General features: G+C 44.5%; 1 protein-coding gene across 2 annotated transcripts in view; it reads left to right on the top strand.

Moving 5' to 3' along the window:
• Positions 1-25,370, top strand: part of LOC137380678 (G protein-coupled receptor kinase 5-like) — a 281,511-nt gene that overhangs the window by 198,253 nt on the left and 57,888 nt on the right. The gene's annotated exons all lie outside the window — the stretch shown is intronic.

Genomic DNA, 25,370 nt, shown 5'->3' with positions numbered 1-25,370 from the left:
ATTCTCTTTGCTGCTCCCTCCTGCGCCTGTCTGCTCGTCGTTCCCTCCTGCTCCCAGCTGCTTGTTCCCCGCCTCGCTGCCCGGAGAAGCAGCTGGGGTGGGCGGTGCGGGGGAGCAAGCGGGGCATGAGCATGAGGGGGGGAGGCAGCAAGCAATTGAGAGTGGCGAAAGGGAACGTTGAGCAGACAGGCATGGAAGGAAGCAGTGAACTAAATACGGTGATTGAGGCTGCGATTGCAGGAGGGAACGGGGTACTGTTGGGGCTAATGGAGGCAGGGATCACGGCCATTGAAGGGGTTTGGGTTCAATTTGCTTTTTTCAATTTGTTACTGGCAGCTGCCTGAGACATCGCAGACAGTGACATTTCTGTCGACGAGGCTGCATTTGCTTATGTGCCAGTACTGTGCCACCTAGTGGTTGCATTGTCAGCAAACACAGCCAAAAGACAAAGCATTTGTCCAGAGAGAGTGTTAATGGCAGAATAATAAACAGCTCTGTCCAAAAGCAAAAACATGAGAAACAAGTTTAAGCCTGGAACGTGGCAAAAAACAATCAAAATGATAGTCGTGTCTGAAGTTGTTGAACTCAATGTTGAGTCCAGAAGGCTGTAGAGTGCCTAATCGGAAGAAAATGCTGCTCCTCGAGCTTGCATTGAGCATCACTGGAACACTGCAGCAGGCCGAGGACAGAAATGTGGGCGTGAGAGCAGGGTGGTGAATTAAAATGGCAAACAACAGAAGCTTGGGGTCATGCTTGTGGACTAGAGGCATTGTGAGCAGCGAATACAGTATACTAAATTGAAAGAAGTAAAAGTAAATCACTGCTTCACCTGGAGGGAGGGCCTTGGATGGTGAGGAGAGAGGATAGTCTAAATTATGTTTGACTAAAAGGCCATGTTAAATCAGATTACTGTTAATTTCATCGAACCGTAGACTAACAATTAATCTCTGAGTGTTGTATGTAAAATATAGCATACATAAGAATTAATTGCTTTGCTCAGCTGCCAGGGCATCTCTGATAATATTATCCAAGGGATCCTCCTATTCTAATGCTTTGAATCTGAATCTCTTATTTATGAGATCTTAGTTCTGATTTTCGGTGGTTTCAATCTCTGAGTTTCAGCTTGACTCAGTTGTTAGTACGCTTGCCACAATAAGTGTCTTGGCCAACATTCACCCCCCCCCCCCTCCCCCAACCAACACCAAAACATATGAACTGGTCATTCATCTCTTTGGTATTTATGGGATCTTACTATGCACAAGTTGGAATGTTGGCCAAGACACACAGAATCTCCTTTCTTCAGAAAAGTAGCGTGGGATCTCTTTTACTTCTACTAGAACAGGGCTTTACTTTAACAACTCATCCAAAAGAGCACTTCTGATATTGCAGATGGTACGTTGGCCTGCAGATGGTATGTTGGCCTTTATTGCAAGAGGATTTGAGTACAGGAGTAAAGAAGTCTTACTGCAATTTTATAGAGTCTTGGTGAAACCGACTGGAGTATTGTGTTACAATTTTGGTCTCCTTACCTCAGGAAGGATATACTTGTCATAGAGGGAGTGGAATGAAGTTTCATCAGACTGATCCCTGGGATGGCAGGATTGTCCTATGAGGGGATAATGAGGAGTCTGGGCCTGTATTCTCTAGAGTTTAGAATGAGCGGTGATCTCATTGAAGCATACAAAATTTTTACAGGGCTCGACAGGGTTGATGTAGGAAGATGTCTCCCCTGGCTGGGGGATCTAGAACCAGGAGACATAATCTCAGAATAAGAAGTAGGCCATTTAGGACTGAGATAAGGAATTTCTTCACTTAGAGGGTGGTGAATGTTTGGAATTCTCTACCCCAGAGGGCTGTGGAGGTTCAGTCATTGAGTATGTTTGAGACAGAGGTCAATAAATTTCTAGATATTGAAGATATCAAGGGATATGGGGTTAGTGCAGGAAAATCACATTGAGGTAGATGATCAGCCATTATCTAGTTGAATGATGGAGCAGGCTCGAGGGGCCGAATGGCCTACAACTGCTTCTATTTTCTATGTTCCTAGCAGTAACTACACTTCAAATGGAATTAATTGGCTGTGCATCACTTTGAGGGATCCAGAGAATGTAAAAGGCTCTATATGAATGTAAGTTCTTACTTTACTTCCACTTAAACCATTTTAAAAGAGTGAATTAAGATTTAAAATATTTTCATGTCAAAAGCTTCACACAAACTACACTGCTGCCCATGTGTCATTTTGTATACCGGCTAATCAAAATTGAGCTGAATAAGGACTTAAGATTTTGTTCAAACTTCTCAAATGTGTTTTGATATTTTAGGAAGTATCCAATATGCATAGTTTGAAAAACCAATCCTAGCATCTGTGTTTTTTCTCCAATTAAAGTACATTATAAACTCCCATGGGGGAGCTGTCACAAACCTAAGATTATCAAAACTTTAAAAAAAAGACTGGATTTTCAGCAAATTGTGCCTTGTTATACATAAGCACCATCACCTCAAACTTGAAATCACTTTATTGGATTTTGACTTCTTGTCATCAGACGGTATACTTTAGAGAATGACTACACACAGAAATGATTATACTGTCACAAGACTGACTTGGTTGTCTCGTCGATGTATTTGTAATTGAATTCCTGTCTTCCTCAAATAAGATTGTGGGTTGCCTTTCAAAATAAGCATTCAATATCTGACATTGCCTCTCTAACACTGCTTTTATGACTTGACAAAGCTACTATCAGTCAGCATTCTCTTGGCTAAAAGACAAGAAAAAGGAGCTGTATATGTTGCTTCATTTGTACTGTCATCTCAGTAACAAACTATTTTTGAACTTAAGTGGATTTCATACTGTGTAAATATTCTAAAATGTCTTTGTTTCTTCTGCATGTTAATGACACTATTGGGAATGGGAAAGAGAGACTGGCATTAAATAAAGCTTACAATGCACTCACAAATATAAATATTTACAATTACAGTGACAGCTGCATATGAGCTTGTGCTTCTTAATACCTTTGGACTCTTGTGAATCATTTCTCAAAGAATTGCTGTGAACATTGTTTTCCATTGGGCACTTGGGCAAGCATGGTTTAATTTTCCAAGTTTAAAAAAATAACTAATGGGTTCATAGCCGGACCAAGACCTGCAGGGTGGTACTACTACAGCTTAAACATGATAGTGGTTCACCCATCCCTGTAATGCAGCAAATTTATTGACGCAATATATCACATGACTGACTCGAGGTAGCAATCTTGCTTCTTACTAATGCTGAAAGGTACAGGTCCTCAGTTGTTATATTTGTAATACTGTTTGCTTATGACTTTACAAAACTTGCTCAAGATGCAAGTAATCTTCCTCTTTCCCCCTCTTTCCCAATTACTTGTTCTACATCACATAATAGATTTACAATATGAAAGTAAGATGCAAGTTGTTTTATTTACATGCATGCTTCCATCCTTCCTCCTCAAAACCTTCACCATTCTCTCAATTATTCATGTGCACTGTCAAGTCTCCAGTGACCAGCACCTTAGCAAGCGGTTGTTCATCATGGTCTGGAAGTGACTGGCTGACTGTAACCATAATATCGGAGGTCAGCATCAAAGGCACGACAGCATCTCCTTGTGATGGTGGTAGAAGTGCTAGTCCCTCTCAGCGATGTTTAAAAGCAAGCAACTGATGGCTCACAATCTCGCTAAATTGGTTAAAATATTGTTTGTTATATGGATGCTTTTTTTCACTGCTTGCGCCTAAGTTATTTATAAATTTTGTGCATTGTGTAAATTCACAAAAGCAGGATTAAAAACTCCAACTGGCATGATATCTCTGTCTCCCTCACTTTTTCCATAGGAATTCGAACTCCCCAGTCATCTTCTACCTGGTTGCCAGGTTGTGATGCCTCATGATTTTTTTTTGGTAAAGTGTTGAAATCCATTAAAATTAAAATCTAAGTTCCCACAATGGGAGGCCAATTAGATACATCAGTTTTACATTAGGGTAGCAAATAAGAATATCAGCTCAATTAAATCTCAGCTTTGCACCTTCCTCCGTCTTAAGTGTGGGCCTGTGTTCAATATATCTATTCATGGAAGAATCTAGAATACTTGTATCTCACCTGAGTGTTCTTTTCTCCACGGTAAACAATCCCAGGTGCATCAACCTCTCCTAATAGCTCAAATGTTTTAATCAGTTTGTTAGTTAGTTAGAGATACAGCACTGAAACAGGCCCTTCGGCCCACCGAGTCTGTGCCGACCATCAACCACCCATTTATACTAATCCTACACTAATTCCATATTCCTACCACATCCCCACCTGTCCCTATATTTCCCTATCACCTACCTATACTAGGGGCAATTTATAATGGCCAATTTACCTATCAACCTGCAAGTCTTTTGGCATGTGGGAGGAAACCGGAGCACCCGGGGGAAACCCACGCAGACACAGGGAGAACTTGCAAACTCCACACAGGCAGTACCCAGAATTGAACCCGGGTCGCTGGAGCTGTGAGGCTGCGGTGCTAACCACTGCGCCACTGTGCCGCCCACTGTGCCCTTTTCTGCACTGCCTCTTGTATCTGGATGTTCTTGCTGTAATATGGTGCCCAGAGTTGTACACAGTACAGTAGGTTTGTTTGTACCAGTGTCTTCTATGAATTCATTTTCTGACATTTGTGCTCTCACTCTGGCTGCACAAGGTCCAGTTAGCTTTCCTTACTGCTGTTGCACAATGTGCTGTCGGTTTAAGTAGCTGTCAAATTCCTCTCCTATATTGTGTTCAGTAGCCTAGATTCATTTTATTCCATTATTTATTTCCCTTCCCTCTTCTCACCACCGCACATTTTTACATATTAAATGTAATTTTCCACTTGTCAGTTCACCTTCCCAACCAATCAAGATCCCATTGTATTTGGTTCACCTGTTCCGTATTGCTTGAACACTCTCTCCCCAATTTGATGTAATCTGCAAATTTGGACAGCTTCTGTCCCCAGCAGTGATCCCTGCGGCACTGTGCTAGCATTGATACATCAACACAACTTCATTCATAAATAACCTTTGTTTTCTCTATTTTAGCCAAAATTCAGTTAACCTCAGAAACTGGCTTCCTATTTCACGCCCTCCTGCCTTATGGGCTACTCATCTGTGTGGCACCTGGCTGCGATTTAAATTCATATCCGTTGCCAACATATTCCATTATTTCCTCAAAGACTTTCAGTAAATGTATTTAGCAAAGCCTCCACCCCACCCCCTAAATTCTTGCTGCCTTCCTTTCAACATAGATACAATTGACTCTCTGTCTCAGTGTCAAATTTTGTTTGATAACACTAATGTGAAACACCTTGGGGCATTTTAGTATGTTAAAGGTGCTATAAAAATGCATGTTGTTCTTGTTGTAGAATACCTATTAATGTGTTTCATTATCGCCTTTTTCAGATGTCTTCTGACACTTTAACTACAACAAATGTTAAGCCGACTGATCTCAGCTTCCCTGGGTTTCCCATGTGTCTCTTTATAAGATTAATATTTAAATGAACTACTTTCCAATCCTTGGAACTCCTGTTTCTAATTACATATTTTATATAGCACAGAAACAGGCCATTTGGCCCAGCCAGTCTAAGCCGGTGTTTATGCTCAGTTGGAGCCACTTCCTTCCTCACCTAACTCTATCAACCTAACCCTCTATTCCCTTTTCCCTCATATGTTTGCTTAGCTTGCCCTTAAATGCATCTATACTATTCGCCTCACCTACTCCCTGCAATAACAAGTTCCCCATTCTCGCTATACTTTGGATAAAGAAGCTTTTTCTGAATTCCTTGTTGATTTTTTGGTGACTATCGCACATTGAAGGTGTGTTCGCACAAGTGGAAACTCTCTCTTTGTACCTATTCTATTAAAACCTTCCATAGTTTTGAAGACTTCTATCAGGTTACCCTTCAGCCTTCCCTTTTCAGGAGAAAAGAGTCTCATCATGTCCATCCTTTCCTGATACTTGTTTCCTTGCAGTTCTGGTATCATCCTTGTAAATCTTCTCTGCACCCTCTCCAGTGTCTCAATATCCTTTTTATAATATGGCATTCAGAACTATACACAGTACTACATGTGTGGTTTAACCAAGCTTCAATACAAGTTTAGCATAACTTCTCTACTTTTCAATTCAAACTCTCTAGAAATAAAGCTTGGTTGGTTTGCTACTGTTTATGGCCTTGACCTGTGTTGCAACTTTTAGTGATTTGTTTATTTGTACTTCCAGATTCAGTTTTGATTAATATGTGACCTCCTGATTTTTCTTAGCAAAATGTAATACCTCACATTTATCTATGTTGAAATTAATTTGCCAATTATATACCCATTCTGCAAGTTTATTAATGTCTTCTTATAATTTGTTATAGTCCTCCTCAGTATCGCCCTCAATTTGGTGTCGTTTGCAAATTTAGAAATTGCGTTTTTGATTCCCAAGTCTAGGTCCTTAATGTAAATAGTTGCTTGATAGTACAGAACTTGAGTATTGCTGAAATGCTGTCGAAATGCATTTCGTCTTGCACTCAACAGGCCAGATGCAAGAAAGTAAGAATTTGCTATTCTATGTCCTGATGAGTGCAAGATGAAAAGCTTCGACAGCATGTTTCTTTTTTCAGCAATCCTTAAGATACATTAATAATATAATATAAAGGATTCCCTAAACATAGTGCCAAGGGCATTGCAAATTTCACCAGCCATTTTGTAAAGTGGCCTGTTATGAAGTCAATCAAGGACTGTATCCTAGTCTTCTTTTAACTTCCTCAGTCAATCAGTATCTGACCTTTTTATTTTAGTACATCCTCCATTCCACCAGAAACCTTGATTTCAGTGCTATGGAGAATGCTAACACATATTCTTGTAAACACAGCGGAAAATAATTCATTTCATACTAGTTGATCTCTGACTGTGTTGCATGCATATATTCAAAATCAAGTGATGTATTCAGGTGAAGAGGTGAGGTGAGAATTACTGCCCTTGACATCAAGGCAGCATTTGACTGAGTATGGCATTAACGAGCCCTAGCAAAACTGAAGTCAATGGGAATCAGGGGGAAAACTCTCCGCTGGTTGGAGTCATACCTAGCGCAAAGGAAGATGGTTGTAGTCGTTGGAGTTCAATCATCTGAGCTCGAGGACATCACTGCAGGAGTTCCTCAGGGTAGTGTCCTAGGCCTAACCATCTTCAGCTGCTTCATCAAAAACCTTCCTTCAATCATAAGGTCAGAAGTGGTGATGTTCGCTGATGATTGCACAATGTTCAGCACCATTTGCTACTCCTCAGATACTGAAGCAGTCCGTGTAGAAATGCAGCAAGACTTGGACAATATCCAGGCTTGGGCTGATAAGTGGCAAGTAGCATTCGCGCTACACAAGTGCCAGGCAATGACCATCTCCTCCAAGAGAAAATCAAACCATTTCCCCTTGACATTCAATGGCATTACCATTGCTGAATCTCCCACTATCAACATCCTAGGGGTTACCATTGACTAGAAACTGAACTGGAGTAGCCATATAAATACTGTGGCTACAAGAGCAGGTCAGAGGCTAGGACTCCTACGGTGAGTAACTCACCTCCTGACTCCCCAAAGCCTGTCCACCATCTACAAGGCACAAATCAGGAGTGTGATGGAATACTAAAATAAAAGCAAAATACTGCAGATGCTGGAAATCTGAAATAAAAACAAGAAATGCTGGAAATACTCAACCGGTCTGGCAGCATATGTGGAAAGAGATGCTGCCAGATGCTGCCAGACCGTGTGATGGAATACTCTTCACTTGCCTGATGGGTGCAGCTCCAGCAACACTCAGGAAGCTCGACACCATCCAGGACAAAGCAGCCCGCTTGATTGGCACCCCATCCACAAGCATTCACTCTCTCCACCACCGACGCACAGTGCACAAAGGCTCCTTAGACAGCACCTTCCAAATCCGCGACCTCTACCAACTAGAAGGACAAGGGCAGCAAGTGCATGGGAACATCACCACCTGCAAGTTCCCCTCCAAGTCACACACCATCCTGACTCAGAACTATATCGCTGTTCCTTCACTGTCACTGGGTCAAAATCCTGGAACTCCCTTCCTAACAGCACTGTGGGTGTACCTACCCCACATGGACTGTGGCAGCTCAAGAAGGCAGCTCACCACCACCTTCTCGAGGGCAATTAGGGATGGGCAATAAATGCTGGCCTTGCCAGCGATTCCCACATCCCATGAATGAATAAAAAAAAAGCATGGTTAGAGGGCAAGGGTTAATTGGACAATGGGGCACAGACAGAATTTCGTTGGCATTTTAAAGTCAACTATTCTGTCTTTTTTTAATAAAATAACTTGATTTTATGTTTATTTTTAAGTAGGAAAATATATGACAATTAAAAGAGCAGAGATGTAGAGTTGGATAGAGCATTGAAGTTTCTCTGCAGTACAAGTTTAAAGAACTAGGAGCTGCAAAACTGAGATGTGTGGCACCAGCACTAGAGGAAGGTGTAATCGCAGTGATGGGTTTACAGAGGTAGTTCAGTTAACTTTATCAGTAATAAACATTTATAAATGTTTGTGATCCCTTCTTCTTTTGATATCATGCACAGTGTTCAGTCTCATCCATGACTCCTCAGATAACGAGTGCCAGGCAATGACCATCTCCAACAAGAGAGAATCTAACCATCTCCCCTTGATGCTCAATGGCATTACCATTACTGAATCCCCCACTATCAACATCCTAGGGTCACCATTGACTAGAAACTTAACTGGACCAGTCACACACATACTGTGGCTGCAAGAGCAGTTCAGAGGCTGGGAATTCTGCAACGGGTAACTCACCTCCTGACTCCCTAAAGCCTATCCGCCATCTACGGGCACAAGTCAGGAGTGTGATGGAATACTCCCAACTTGACTGGATGAGTGCAACAACACTCGAGCTTGATACCATCCAGGACTCTCCAACAAGTATACCGTTTTGGATACTGTTGGGGGGGATGGCCTATCAGGGGAAAACAGCAGCAGCCAGAGCAGTGGCACCACGGCTGGCACTGTTGTTCAGCAGGGAGGGACAAAGCGCAGAAGAGCAATAGTTATAGGGGACTCTATAGTCAGGGGCACAGATAGACGCTTCTGTGGACGTGAAACAGACTCCAGGATGGTATGTTGCCTCCCTGGTGCCAGGGTCAAGGATGTCTCTGAACGGACAGGGGGCATTCTGAAGGGGAAGGGTTAACAGCCAGAGGTTGTGGTACACATTGGTACCAATGACATAGGCAGGAAGAGTGATGAGGTCCTGCAGGGGGAGTTTAGGGAGTTAGGTAGAAAGTTAAAGACAGGACCTCGAGGGTTGTAATCTTGGGATTACTCCCTGTGCCACGTGCCAGTGAGGCTAGAAATAGGAAGATAGTGCAGTTAAACACGTGGCTGAACAGCTGGTGTAGAAGGGAGGGTTTCAGATATCTGGATCATTGGGATCTCTTCAGGGACAGATGGGACCTGTACAAGAAGGACGGGTTGTATCTAAACTGGAGGGGCACAAATATCCTGGCTGCGACGTTTGCTAGCGTCACTCGGGAGGGTTTAAACAAGTGTGCCAGGGGGATGGGAACCAGAGCAGTAGGACAGCAAGTGAAATAAATGAGGGGGAATGAGTAAATAAGGCCAGTAAGACTAAGAGGAAGAGCAGGCAGGGAGATGTTGCTGAGCACAGCGGGACTGGTGGTCTGAAGTGTATTTGTTTCAATGCGAGAAGTATAACAGGTAAGGCAGATGAACTTAGAGCTTGGATTAGTACTTGGAACTATGATGTTGTTGCTATTACAGAGACTTGGTTGAGGGAAGGACAGGATTGGCAGCTAAATGTTCCAGGATTTAGAAGCTTCAGGCGGGATAGAGGGGGATGTAAAAGGGGTGGGGGAGTTGCATTACTTGTTAAGGAGAATATCACAGCTGTACTGCGGGAGGACACCTCGGAGGGGTCGTGCAGCGAGGCAATATGGGTGGAGCTCAGGAATAGGAAGGGTGCAGTCACGATGTTGGGGGTTTTCTACAGGCCTCCCAACAGCCAGCGGGAGGTAGAGGAGCAGATATGTAGACAGATTTTGGAAAGATGTAAAGGTAACAAGGTTGTAGTGGTGGGTGATTTTAACTCCCCCTATATTGACTGGGACTCACTTAGTGCTAGGGGCTTGGATGGGGCAGAATTTGTAAGGAGCATCCAGGAGGGCTTCTTGAAACAATATGTAGATAGTCCAACTAGGGATGGGGCCGTACTAGACCTGGTATTGAGGAATGAGCCCGGCCAGGTGGTCGAAGTTTCAGAAGGGGAGCATTTCGGGAACAGTGACCATAATTCCATAAGTTTTAAGGTACTTGTGGATAAGGATAAGAGTAGTCCTCGGGTGAATCAACATCTGACACGTGGGAGTCTTTTTAGGACCAGCATGTTCCTGTGAGGAAGAAGAATAAGTTGGCAAGTTTCGGGAACCTTAGATAACGCGGGATATTGTGAGCCTAGTCAAAAAGAAAAAGGAAGCATTTGTAAGGGCTGGAAGTCTAGGAACAGACAAATCCCTTGAGGAATATAAAGACAGTAGGAAGGAACTTAAGCAATGAGTCAGGAGGGCTAAAAGGGGTCATGAAAAGTCATTGGCAGACAGGATTAAGGAAAATCCCAAGGCTCTTTATACGTATATAAAGAGCAAAAGGGTAACTAGGGAAAGGGTTGACCCACTCAAGGACAGGGAAGGGAATCTATGTGTGGAGCCAGAGGAAATGGGCGAGGTACTAAATGAGTACTTTGATTCAGTATGCACCAAAGAGAAGGACTTGGTAGATGATGAGCCTAGGGAAGGGAGTGTAGATAGTCTCAGTCATTTCATTATCAAATAGGAGGAGGTGTTGGGTGTCTTGCAAAGCATTAAAGTAGATAAGTCCCCAGGGCCTGATGGGATCTACCCCAGAATACTGAGGGAGGCAAGGGAAGAAATTGCTGGGGCCTTGACAGAAATCTTTGCATCCTCATTGGCTACAGGTGAGGTCCCAGAGGACTGGAGAATAGCCAATGTTGTTCCTTTGTTTAAGAAGGGTAGCAAGGATAATCCAGGAAATTATAGGCCGGTGAGCCTTACGTCAGTGGTAGGGAAATTATTAGAGAGGATTCTTTGGGACAGGATTTACTCCCATTTGGAAACAAACAAACTTATTAGCGAGAGGCAGCATGGTTTTGTGAAGGGGAGGTCGTGTCTCACTAACTTGATTGAGTTTTTTGAGGAAGTGACGAAGATGATTGATGAAGGAAGGGCAGTGGATGTTATCTATGTGGACTTCAGTAAAGCCTTTGACAAGGTCCCTCATGGCAGACTGGTACAAAAGGTGGAGTCACATGGGATCAGAGATGAGCTGGCAAGATGGATACAGAACTGGCTCAGGCATAGAAGACAGAGGGTAGCAGTGGAAAGGTGCTTTTCTGAATGGAGGGATGTGACTAGTGGTGTTCCGCAGGGATCAGTGCTGGGACCTTTGCTCTTTTTAGTATATATAAATGATCTGGAGGAAAATGTAGCTGGTCTGATTAGTAAGTTTGCGGACGACACAAAGGTTGGTGGAGTTGCGGATAGTGATGAGGATTGTCAGAGGATACAGCAGGATATAGATCGGTTGGAGACTTGGGCGGAGAAATGGCAGATGGCGTTTAATTCGGACAAATGTGAGGTAATGCATTTTGGAAGGTCTAATACAGGTGGGAAGTATACAGTAAATGGCAGAACCCTTAGGAGTATTGACAGGCAGAGAGATCTGGGCGTACAGGTCCACAGGTCACTGAAAGTGGCAACGCAGGTGGATAAGGTAGTCAAGAAGGCATACGGCATGCTTGCCTTCATCGGTCGGGGCATAGAGTATAAAAGTTGGCAAGTCATGCTGCAGCTGTACAGAACTTTAGTTAGGCCACACTTAGAATATTGCGTGCAATTCTGGTCGCCACACTACCAGAAGGACGTGGAGGCTTTGGAGAGGGTACAGAAGAGGTTTACCAGGACGTTACCCGGTCTGGAGGGCATTAGCTATGAGGAGAGGTTGGATAAACTCGGATTGTTTTCACTGGAACGACGGAGGTGGAGGGGCGACATGATAGAGGTTTACAAAGTTATGAGCGGCATGGACAGAGTGGATAGTCAGAAGCTTTTTCCTGGGGTGGAAGAGTCATAGACTAGGGGGCATAGGTTTAAGGTGCGAGGGGCAAAGTTTAGAGGGGATGTGCGAGGCAAGTTCTTTACACAGAGGGTGGTGAGTGCCTGGAAGTTGCTGCCGGGAGAGATGGTGGAAGCAGGTACGATAGCGACGTTTAAGAGGCATCTTGACAAATATATGAATAGGATGGGAATAAAGGGATACGGTTCTCGGAAGTGCAGACGGTTTTAGTTTAGGCAGGCATCAAGATCGGTGCAGGCTTGGAGGGCCGAATGGCCTGTTCCTGTGCTGTACTGTTCTTTGACAAAGCAGCCTATTCCACCATCTTAAACATTCACTGTCTCCACAGTGGCAGCAGTGTGTACCATCTAAAAGATGCACTGCAGCAATTTGTCAGGGCAGTATCTTCCAAACCCGTGACCTCTACTACCTAGAAGGACAAGGGCAGCAGATGCATGGGAACACCACCACCTGCAAGTTCCCCTCCAAGCCACACACCATCCTGACTTAGAAATATATCGCCGTTCCTTTACTGTTGCTGGGTCAAAATCCTGGAACTCTCTCCCTAAGATATTTATTGATATTCCCTACTCTCCTAACCTCATTTTTGACTTTAGCTCTGCTGGATAGCTCCTCATCCTTGATTTTATGTTCATCTAATTCTATCTTGTAAAGAAAAGTGATGGGTGGATCAGGACAGCAGTGTTTATATGCGTGAGCAATAAAGTCAGGGAACCTGAACCACTAATTAGAATGGTGGGATATGATGTTGCAAACTTGGCGGAAATGTGTCTTCAGCTAGGGCAAGATTGGAAATTAAATATTCCTGTCTACAAAATGTTCAGAGAAGAAGTAAAGTGAGGTGGATATAATTGCAGCTATCAAAATGGAATTTCTTCTTGATTCTCAGAAGTCTCAGTTGAGAAATAATAAGGGATCTGTTGCCATACTAGAATAGGAGAACGCAGATTGTGGGACAATTTTAGCCGAGCAGAAAGGTCACAGTTACAGTGAGGTGTGAAGTGGTGCATTTTAGATGAAAAAAGATTAGAAAAAGTAGCATGCCATAAGTTGTAAGGTGCTTAACAGTGGAGTAACAGACAAATGGTCACCAGACTTGTTTCCAGGGTGATAGCACTGACCTATGAAGAGAGATTGGGGAAACCGGGCCTATATTCTCTAGAGTTTCGAAGAATGAGAAGTGATCTCGTTGAAACCTACAAAATACTTAAAGGGATAGACAGGGTAGATGCAGCTAAGATGTTTCCCCAGATTGGGGAGTCTAGAACCAGGGGATGCAATTTCAAAATAAGGGGGAAGCCACTTAGGACAGAGATGAGGAAAAATTTCTTTATTCAGGGGGTTGTGAATCTTTGGAACTCTCTACCCATGAGGGCAGTGGAAGCTCAGTCATTGAGTGTTTAAAGCTGAAATTGACAGATTTCTAAATACACATGACATAAGGGGATATGAGGATAGTGTGGGAAAAAGACATTGGAGTGGATGATCAGCCATGATCGCATTGAATGGTGGGGCAGGCTCAATGGGCTGAATGGCCTACTCCTGCTCCTGTGTTCCTAAATGGGTTATATTCATGGGCCATCGACCATTGAAACAAGAAAGTGATGTTGAATTTGTACAGCATATTAGCTGGGCGCAGTTGGAGCACTGCAAGCAATATTGGCCACCCAACAGAGAAGTGATACTGGAACCATGGAAAAGCTACAGCACAGGTTTACCACAGTGATATTGGGACAGAGAGTAGATGACAAAAGCCTTGTTAAGCTGGGGCTTTTTCACTTGAACAAAGGCAGTTAAAGGACATCCAATAGAGGTTTTCAAATTTATGTAAGGTTTTAAGAGGTTAAGTAGCGAAAGATTGTTTCTCCTGGATAGTGAATTAGTCATGAGGGGGCACAGACTAACATTATGACTGGAAGTACAGAGTGGGAAACAATATCTTCACAGAAAAATGTGTTAGGCCTCAATGCTTAACCACAAGTGGCTATAGAGATAGACAATAGCAAAATTTGAAAGGGAATTGAATAAATATATTTTTTAAGAATTTAAAAGGACAAGAATAAGCCCAGATAATTCCAGCTAAAGAACTAGCAGCAACACAGGCATGATGGGCTGAACAGCCTCCCTACTATGCTATTATTTTTGTGATTTTTTTTTTTTGCAATTCAGTTGGTTTGCTTGGTTTTCCTACTGCTTCATAACATATTTGCATTAGACTGAATTTCAATTAAAATCAGTGAACTAATTTGAATAACAATCAGCTGGAAGACATTTACATTGAGGTTGAATAGAATAATAAGGAGAATCTGAATAGTTTCCACTGCAAAAATGTAAGTAATTTGAATATAAGAAATTTGTTTATAAGCATCAAGTTGATGTGTCACAGGGAAATGAGACAGGATATGTGATATTAATGTTCTAATATATATATATTTACAAAGACACAAGCATACACCGGGCAGAATTTATTGTGGCCTTCGGGAGTGGGTTGTGAGGTGGGCAGGGCGGCAGCAGACTTGGGAGGGGGTGCGCGGGAGCAGAAACCCAACAGCGTGAAGTTGGGTCCGCATTTTACCAGTGGGGGGACCCTCCGAGGTGGCGTTGCTGTTACGATGCGGCAGGATGGCAGTTGTGCTAGTAATTAGCTCAGTGCAGTGTTTCTAATTAAACGAGTGACTCACAGGGATCACAGCTGTCCGATCCCCGACCGCTGAAAGCTGGCAGCACCGAGGCAAGGCCTCAGGGTCGCTTGTGAAACCCAGCCATATTATAGCTGGCTTCAGTCTTGCTTCACACTGGTGGAAGAGAGGAGAGTGGAAGCCATTGCCAGAGTGTGGCGGTAAGCCGCTAAGAGGGGGCAGAGGCCTGTTGCTGGGCGCAGAGGGGCTGAGGGAGCAGATTGTGGCCATGGCCTGTCAACAGGACGCACAGAGTGTCATTGCAAGTAAGTCAAAGGGGAGTGACAAGGGTAGGGTCCGAGGGGAGGTTGCCTCCAATGGCAACGCATGATAAAGGGACAGAGCAACAGCCATGGGTCTCATCCATCCAGTCCTCCTGGACCCCTGTGTGAAGGAAGAGCAGCGCAGAGGGAAGGAGGGACAGATCCCAGAGGCAGCACTGCAGCAGCAAGAGGGCCAGCCTCCAGCTGGGCAAGCTGGAGAAGGGCGCATAGTGGACTGGCTGCAGACAGCGTGCCAAGATGGGCTGAACCATGGCCAAGAGTGTTCCAGACTCACCTCAACTACCTGCAGATGTCAGAGTGATAATGCCAACAAAAACTACGGCTGCCAAGGGAAGCAGCCATGCTGCAGGATGAGCTGCGACCCACAGGAAACAGTGGGCACCCAATGCTGGTGGCCCTGAAGGGAACCGTTGCATTGAATTTCTGCTCATGCAGCTCTTATCCAGGGATCCACTGGGGACATATGTGGTGTCTCCCAGGAAGTGGCTCAGCACTGTATTAAGTGAGTGATCAATGTCTTGTTTAAGAGGGCTGGTGACTTTGTGCGCAGGCGGACCAACCCTGACAGCTAGGCAGAAAGGTCCTTCAGCTTCGGTGCCCTTGTGGAATTCCCCCAAGTGAACATCTAATCAGTTGCATCCTTATGGCCATCAAGACTCCCATGGACTAGCCTGCGGCCTTCGTCAACAGGAGGAGATTCTACTCAGTCAATGTTCAACTGGTTTGCGACCACTGAAAGCATATCTTGAAAGTCTGTGCTCCATTGCCTGGTAGCAGTCACAACTTTGACAATCCCAGGAACCACAGCTGTTCCTGCCTCCCGAGCACCTTCAGGGATGGATCCTTGGGGACAAGAGAGACCCACTCGACATGGTTGCTGACACGGGTGAGGCATGCTCGCTCTGCAGCTGAGGAACATAACCATGCTTGCCACAGGTTGACCCGAGTGACGATTGAGCCTCTTAAAGTTGAGATTCCGTTGCTTGGACCAATCCGGTGAAGTGCTACAGTATGTCCCTGTGAGAGTTTCTTGTATCATCGTCGTCTGCTGTGCAGAGTGGGTAGGCCTTGCATCAAAAGGATCTAGGTGAGTGTCACTCCTCATCTGATGAGGAGGGTGTGGAGGAAGGCATAGAGCAGGATGATGAGCCCCCTGCACAGAGGCGGGTGGTATTGAGGGATGCGGAAGGGAGGTTTAGGATAATCCTACTCACAGCCGCTTCTGCCACCATGTTGTCCTTTCATTGACTGTCTAGTAAAGTCTCACACCCACTTTGGCAGGACATTGCCTCTTCATATCACTCACCATCGCCTATTGCCCAGCTTCTCCTTGGACACCAACACATGTGAGGAGATGACCTGACTCGGTCTGACCCTACACTGGCAGCTCACTGAGGGTGCAAGAGTATAGGTGACATCTGGCAAGGCAGCATTAACTCCATAAAGGACACACATTATCAAAAGTTCCAATACCACACCGTCAACCCTTAACATGTGCCTAGTCTAAACACCGTGAGGCCCTCCTGCATCTAGGTGCTCTTCCTAATGTGCTTATGAGTGCTTCTACGATGTGCGGCGCCTGCACTTGCAGCTGGAGTGGAGGCAGGCTGCTGATCGGGTTTCCTCGTGGCCTGGAATGACTTTAGCGGCCGTCCTCTAGTTGCCTGAGGCCTGGAAGGCCCCAGTATGATGAGGGGCTCCCACACTGGTGCAGGGCCCCCCTTGGTTGCCACGGCACTGGGGTCACTGGCAGAGGGGCATAGGAGCTGCTATCCACAGTCAGAGCACCCTGAGACGATCCCTTAGATGTGCAAGTCAGCCGCTCCTCGTCCCTTCCAAGGCACACTTGTATTTCCCTGCTTGCCTGAAAGAGCAGAGAGACCATGGGTGCTTCATCCCCCTCTCGCCTTGCCACTGCTGTGCTGAACTCATGGCCAAGGCGATGGAATGCAGGTCTACGTGCATCTCCAACATCCACTGAGTGGTCTGCTGGATCTTGCTTTTCATGAGAGTTGCCACCCTCTCGTTGGAGAAGGCCATGTGCGCATAAGCCTGAGACATGGCAGCACTCGTGGCCTGGATGGACGCCTCCATCGTCAGCGTATGGGTGCGCACAGCCTCTGGCATCTCCGCCAGATGCTCCCCTACCTGCTTCTGCAACTCTCAGCTTTTGTGTAGCCAGCACCAGAGGCCCATCATCAGCCTGGGGCTTAGCATTAGCCTGGCCTGCCACAGTCCTCTGACTATCAGTGGCCTCAGCCTGTCAGCTGCTCGGGCACTTCCATGCTGTGCTCACTGGCTTGTGACCCTGAGTCTATTCACGAGCGCATACCCACTGAGGTGAGAGTCTCTGCACTGGTGGAGGGTGTGGGGGAATGACGTGACTTGCACCCTCTGAGGAACGCTCCTCCTCCTCAGAGGTGGACTGCAGGGCCCTGGTCTCAAAGGTTAACCGTCCTTGTCGAGTACAGAAACCTCCATGAGAGAACCCAAACAGTTAGGCGCTAGGGCTTCACTTCTCCCCCCAACCATGCCTTCAGTGAAACTCCATTTGTCCAGGGATGGACACATGAGCTCGAAGCCTCCTCACTCTCTTGCCTCACGACTCCAGTTTTGCTATCCGCAATTGCCTGGCTGCCCACCAGCTGAAGGGCATCCTCGTCTGCAGGCCTCAGTGTTCTTACATTGGGCACTCCACCACCAGTCGTGGCCCTCTCCTTAGTGTTTGTGGCCAATTTCTCCTGCAGGAAAAAGGAGGAACACTGAGAGTTTCCACACAAAGAGTAGCACAACATTCATGGTGCTGGCAAAGCTCTGGCCCACCATGGCAGCTCCTGGGCAGCTCCTCCATACGTCTTCGCTCAAGGGAGAGGGTGAGCAAAGGTAAATGACTGGCTGTCGCTCAGATGTGGCCATGCATCATCAGGTAGCATTGCTGGCACTCCCCACAGCCTACACCTGGCTGGTCACTCCATCCCCATGTGCGAGCCATCCCACATTGCCAATGGCAAACCCTTCTGAAGTGAACAGGGATTGTCCTGATCACAAATCTCTTCTTGACGTCCCTTGGGAAGAGAGCTCCTGTGCAGCAGGGCAGCCACTCGGTGTTGTCCCTCCATTATGTCTCGTGGCCCCTCTTGACTGTCTCCTTAACTGACCAGTTGAGCAGCTATCCTTGCTCTCCACTCAGCAGTGGTCTGCCCTCTGGTTGCACAGGCCCACTTTGGAGCAAATTCCTATTGAGGATTGCTTTTGAGGAGTGCCTTTTAGAGCTTTCAATGCAGGATAGACTGCCGGTCTGGCAGGCCTTTAAAAATGGTGCCAGCATCTGCTTCTGAATCAGGTGACGCCAAGATTGGTGCCTTGTGGTCTGCCACTGTGACATCATTGGCTGGGCCCCACACCTCCAGGCCGTTAGTTGGCCAGCTGCCAAGCGATTGCGGCCGGCCACATTCCTTCCATGTAGTAACAGTATCTGCTTCTGGGTCCGCCACTGAGATCCACACCATACGAATTAAATTCAGCCCACAATGTCTGTGCATTTCCTATCTACAAAACCTTGCTTCCTGCTGTCACATTTTTGTCATGCTTTTATGTTGAATTTTTCCCATACAAACTCCTATATCAACATTCACAATGGAAAGCTTGCATGAAGACCAGGGTAATACTCAAACCTGTGAATATCTGATAAATTAGAGTTAGCATCTGTGGCAGGAGACCGCTAATGGGAAATTGCCGGTAAACCTGTCATGCTGTAAAGACAGTCTGTCACCAGTATTGGTGCTGCAGCAGCTTAGGTTTGCACCTCCCAGCTTCATACTCTGTATTGTAGTGAAATGCAACAACTGTTTTCCCTGTTTCAAAATTGTCTTCTATTTTTCAATTAAAATATTAAATAAAAAGATTAGAACAGCTTGTATGGCTTGATAAATGAGGACTGAATATATTTTATATTGCATATCTATCTCTGTTGTGATAATACACAAGCACAGCCGTGTCATTTCACTAACTATGAATACTTACAGATTTTTACAACTTTTGATAAAGGGTATCCTGTCATTTAACATTGGGTTTCTTTGATAATTGTTAGGACCAAGGTGGGAGAAATGCACTGTTAATTCAGTCCCACTACTCCACAGGTCACAGCATAACGATAAAGTTTCCCCACCTACGGAAGAATATCCAGATTAGACACTCTATTTATCCTCCAGCATAAAGCACACCAATCAGGTTTCTTTAAATAACAACAGCATTAGCTATTTATTAGAAAAGAAATAATAAATCTTAACTCCTAATGAGCTAAATCTATATATATGAAAAGCTCCTTAGTCCTCATGCACACACACATACGTTCAAAAAAACCAGTTAACCAGGGAAAAAGGATTTTGGTTTACAGCTGTTTCTTAGGAATAAAAGGAATAATAGAAATAAATCAGTTCATCACGTTCTGGTAGGATGTCTTCGGTTGGGTGAGATGTTCCAGAGTCGAATAGTCAGATGCCACTCGCAGTCTCTGCAGGCGAAGTTGATGAACAGTCTTTGATGGGTAGGTGTTCAAGACAATTCGACTACAGCAGGCGTCACACTGGTCATTCAGCAGGGGTGCAGCAACTAGTCAACTCAGGACTCACAGCAGCAACACAGCAGCAGAAGCTTTATTCAGGTTCCAATATTTCCCAAAACACAGGAGGTAACAGGAATCTCACTAGATGCAGGAATTCTTCAGAGACAGGAGGCAATAGGAATCTGCCACCTTTCAAATGCAGGATTTCTTTTCAAGAGGTGCAGGTTTCCTTTACAGTGAGAGGTCTTTTCTGCAGTCTGCAGACAAGTCAGGTCCAAGTTTCAAATGCCTGCTCTTTGTCTAACTCCCTGGTTTTTAAAAGTCCAAAGTGAAAGCAAAAAGCCTTCCTGAGCCAATCACGTGACCAGAGAATCCCCACTGTCTTTCAAAGTGTTGCTCTGAGGAGGTCAAACCCCTGGATGGCTTCCTTGAAACTGCTTGCTTTTCCTATTCTTGCAAAGTCAGCAGAGCACTTGGAGAACAGTGGTAGAATCGGACAGAGTCAGCTTGGATTTACGAAAGGGAAATCGTGCTTGACAAATCTACTAGAATTCTTTGAGGATGTAACTAGTAGAGTTGATGAGGGGGAGCCAGTGGATGTGGTTTATTTGGACTTTCAGAAGGCTTTCGACAAAGTCCCACATAAGAGATTAGCGTGTAAAATTAAAGCGTATGGGATTGGGGGTGGTGTATTGCGATAGATAGAAAATTGGTTGACAGACAGGAAACAAAGAGTAGGGATAAAAGGGTCTTTTTCCAAATGGCAGGCAGTGACTAGTGGGGTACTGCAGGGATCGGTGCTAGGACCCCAGCTATTCACAATATATATTAATGATTTAGATGAGGGAACTAAATGTAATATCTTCAAATTTGCAGATGACACAAAACTGGGTGGGAGGGTGAGTTGTGAGGAAGATGCAGAGAGGCTTCAGGGTGATTTGGACAAGTTGAGTGAGTGGGCTAATGCATGGCAGATACAGTATAATGTGGATAAATGTGAGGTTATCCACTTTGGCAGCAAAAACAGGAAGGCAGATTATTATCTGAACGGCTATAAACTGAGAGAGAAGAATATGCAGCGAGACCTGGGTGTTCTCATACACCAGTCGCTGAAGGTGCAACAGGTGGTAAAAAAGGCAAATGGTATGTTGGCCTTCATAGTGAGAGGATTCGAGTACAGGAGCAGCATGTCTTGCTGCAATTATACAGGGCCTTGGTGAGGCCACACCTGGAATATTGTGTGCAGTTTTTGTCTCCTTATCTGAGGAAGGATGTTCTTGCTATAGAGGGCGTGCAGTGAAGGTTTACCAGACTGATTCCTGGGATGGTGGGACTGATGAATGAGGAGAGATTGAGTCGGTTAGGATTATATTCGCTGGAATTCAGAAGAGTGAGGGGGGGGGATCTCATAGAAACCTATAAAATTCTAACAGAACTTGACAGGGTAGATGCAGGAAGGATGTTCCCGATGGTGGGGGAGTCCAGAACCAGGGGTCATAGCCTGAGGATAAAGGTTAAACCTTTCAGGACTGAGATGAGGAGAAATTTTTTCACCCAGAGAGTGATGAGCCTGTGGAATTCGCTACCACAGAAAGCAGTTGAGGCCAAAACATTGTATATTTTCAAGAAGGAGTTAGATATATCTCTTGGGTCTAAAGGGATCAAAGGGTATGGGGAGAAAGCGAGAACAGGTTACTGAGTTGGATGATCAGCCATGATCATAATGAATGGCGGAGCAGGCTCGAAGGGCTGAATGGCCTACTCCTGCTCCTATTTTCTATGTATGTCTCTATCCACAAATTCCGACTATTTACAGGTGTCCAAGTCTACTAAAAATCCTTTTTTCAATTTTGAGAATGCACAGAAGTCTAAGATTTTAGTACAAAAATAAAACCTTTTGTCACAAATAATATAGTGATATATATGCATCCATACACACTATCTCTTAAATCATTTACCAAGTCAGCTTTTCAAAATCCATCTGATCTTCCGTATTTCCATTTGGTTATAGCTATATGTAAAAGAAAACTAAATGCTCCAAAATTGTTTCATGCCACTTAACATTAATTCATTTTATTTAGCATATAATATATTTAGATTCTCTCATAGTTCGGTACCTTGCAGTTCCAAGGTTTTTGAAGATAGGTTCTACCCCAAACTCGGTTGATTCATCTTGAGGCCAAAATTTAAGGTATTCACCAAATCTGAAACAATGAGGATTTGAACATGTACAACACACACCTGCCATGCAATAGAAGCACATCTTCACTCACTAGACTATCAGTGAGTTGATGCAAAACTTATCCATTCCCTATCAAAGTTTCAGATGTATTTCTCCTCTTCTGATCACCCTAACCTCCCCATTACACACAAAAAGCACACAACACAAAAATTGGTAGTTCAGCAGGATACACTGGCAATACCTAATCAATTGAGTTTAAATCTCTTCATAATCTATACCTATTCATAACCTCCCTATCTATAATCTCCTTCATCCATACACCTCTTCCCCCCCTCCCCCCAACCAAAAGAAGCTTTGTACCCCTCTGACTCTGGTCTCTTGTGTATCGCTCTTCCTTTCACACCATAATTGTCGGCCTTGCCTTCAGCCACCTAAGCCCTATGCTCTTGATTTCCCTCCTCCAACCTTTCCACCTTCCTCTCCTCCTTTAAGATTCTCCTTAAAACTCACCTCTGTGACTGAACTTTTGATGACCCCTCCTTGTATACCCTTATTTGGCTCAGCATACAATTTTGTCTGATTAAGTTGCTGTGAATATTTTGGGACTGGTCTATTTTAAAGGTGCTATACAAATGCAACTTGTTATTGATAAGAACCAACCAGGGGGGAAAATAACAGGTTGTTCAGTAAAGCTAGGGCATGACATTTCATTAGCCCCATCAAGGTTTTTCTCTTAGTTAATTGTATGCTTACACTTTATAGTTGTGATGATGATGTCACTGCAAATAGCAGAGGGAATCTTCCCCTGTGCCCCCTCCCCCAATCTGAAGAAATAACCAATTGAATCAAATCCAATTGAAAATCAAAACCGGCTATATAAAAGGGTAGGGGTGGTGAAGTTGAATCAGGACATTTCTTCCTTTTACCTCTGCGACCTAATTTTGCTGCCAGCTAATTAATAGATTTAACGGCTCCCCAATAGAAGATTGCAATGGTCCTATGTAAAATGAGGTTGAAATATCCTTATCCCAGTTTCTGGTTGCAGTCTCACAACATAAAACGACTATTAATAAATTGGCAATCACACTTGTGTGTGTGAGAAAGATGGCCGGTGAGAAATGGGAGGGAAAAAAATCACACTGTATAGCCGAAGTGTTCTTAAGTAGTTGAGGCTAAGGCACAATGTTGTGACAAAGTACAGGGAGGTATATTCTGAAGCTAGTGGTACAATACCTGAGAGTGTTTCAAGTGGAATGTTCTGTCTTGATATTTACTGGGAGGCAGGGAGGGTGCAGGTAAAGCCAAAAAGAGCCAAAGCACTCAGTGAGGCTGAGAACTCATTCACATTTTATACTCCGTTTCCCAACCGACAGCTGCCCAAAGGGTCAGACTGACCAGCAGGCTGGAGGATACACTGGTGCTGAGGATCCTGGGGTGGCCCTCAGCAATCAGGAGGTGGGGAACGATTGTGATCTAGGGGGCTGGGTCACAATCAGAGCAGGGGAGGTCAAATGACTACTTGAAGTCTGGAGAAGAACTTCTGCTCCTCTTGGCCCTCAAGTAATGCTAAAAGAGGCACTTACTTTGTGGAACTGGAAGCTCCCACCTGCCTTTCACTGCCAAATTGCCTGACCCCTGCTCTGTGGGAACCCGATTTAAGGGCTAATTAAGTGCTCCCCCCCTTCTCCACAGTGGGGCACTCGGACACCCCGATACCTGCCACAGTTTTTTAAAAAAAAGGCCATAGGTGCCTGCTTGGCGTGTTGAGGTTGCGTTCCCCTATTTAACTTCTTAACCTCCACCATCCTCTTCCATCCATCCTGGGGTGTGGTGAGGTCATTTTGTCAAAAAAGTTTTTAAAAATTATTCATTTGTGGGATGTGGGCATCACTGGGTAGGCCAGTATTTATTGCTCATCCCTAATTGTCCTTGAAATGAGTGGCTTGCTAGGCCATGTCAGAGGGCATTTTAAGAGTCAACCACATTGCTGTGGGTCTGGAAAATATTTTAGTTTTCAGTTATGACATTGCTTGCTTTTAACATAATGCTTCAGAAAAATGTATGTACAAATGATGCAAAGTTGATTTTATAGTGATAAACTTGTCCTTATGTTACGAGAGTGCTTTTTTTTGTAAAATATGTTTTTAAGGACTTATAGTTGAATTATGGAAATTGATTCATCTGGAAGCTTGAAGAGATGCTGAAGTTGGTCTTTTTTTCCAAAGAGGTCATCAGAATGCTGTCTGTAAACAAGCCCTTATGGAAGGCACTTGTTTTCAGATAAAATACCAGTAGGGAGCTTGTTGTTTTGAATTGGAGAACATGTTTACAGTGAAGTGACAGGTCAGGATTTATAGAGGTCAGGAGACTTGACTTCTGGAGTGTTTTTGGTTTTACTTAGAATTGTTAAAAAAGACCGTTGATTTTTGCCTGCCAAGAAAATCCCATCTCTATCTCTCTCTCTTGGAAAGAAATCCTGCATATCCAGTGTGTCAGTCTCTTCTTTCCTCCTGTATTTGAAGAAATCCTGCATATCAAATGTGTGGGAACTGAAACCCCTGTTGCCACATTTCTGCTGTAAGGCCTATCTGAAACCTTTGTAGCTGCATTTCTTGGAAAGTCTACCCAAACTGATCTTCAGCATCACCTGGAAAGAACAGTTCTTGGAAGATCCCAGTGACAGCCATCTATATGCAGTTGGGACACCACGCGAAAGCAAAGGACATCTTTCCATATCTTCTTGCTTCAAGAAAGAGAAGTGTTCAGCCTAAGTGTTTTTTTGTCTGTTTTTTTTTTGTAACAGAGCTCTAAAGCAAAATTTCATTTATTTTTCCCGTTTACCGATGTATGTAGGTATGTGAGTGTGATGGGCTAAGGTAAAAAGAAACTGTTATACTTCAACCTGTGTATTTATGCTTTGCTTCATTACTGGTTAAGACTTGTTTTATAATAAACTGATAATTTTGTTGTTTATTAAAGAAACCTGGTTGGTGTGTTTTATTCTGGGATAAAAATAGAGTCTATGTTTGTATCGGTAAGTGGGAAAAAATTTAAATATATATTGTGACCCATGGAGAAGTGAAACTAGAATAAACAGTGCACGCCTCCTGTCTAAGTTGTGACACTTATCAGCACTAGATCACAAAGATTGGAAAACTTAGTGTGTGGCAATAGTTCCTTTTTCCCACCTCAAAATTTGAACCTCAGGCAGAAAGCTGGAGGCTGCTCATCCAAGCACAACAGTGAGAGGCTTGGTCCATTTTAACAGCTGGCTGGGCCTCATTAATGTGTTGCTGGCTAGCCGCCTGCAGAGGCAACTCACAGGCTTTGGGCCTGTGAAGATTGGGCGGCCCAGACACCAGCAGTAAGGCACGTTGCGGACTGGGGTGTTTTGGGAGGGTTTTGTGGGCCAGAAGATTGGTGGGGTGCCCTATGTGGTAGCGGCCTAAACTCCTAATCCTGGCC

This window comes from Heterodontus francisci, chromosome 20 (assembly GCF_036365525.1).
Source record: "Heterodontus francisci isolate sHetFra1 chromosome 20, sHetFra1.hap1, whole genome shotgun sequence".
NCBI classification, from domain to species: Eukaryota; Metazoa; Chordata; class Chondrichthyes; order Heterodontiformes; family Heterodontidae; genus Heterodontus; species Heterodontus francisci.
Note: the sequence above shows the minus strand (reverse complement) of the source record. Positions and strands in the feature narration are given on the sequence as shown.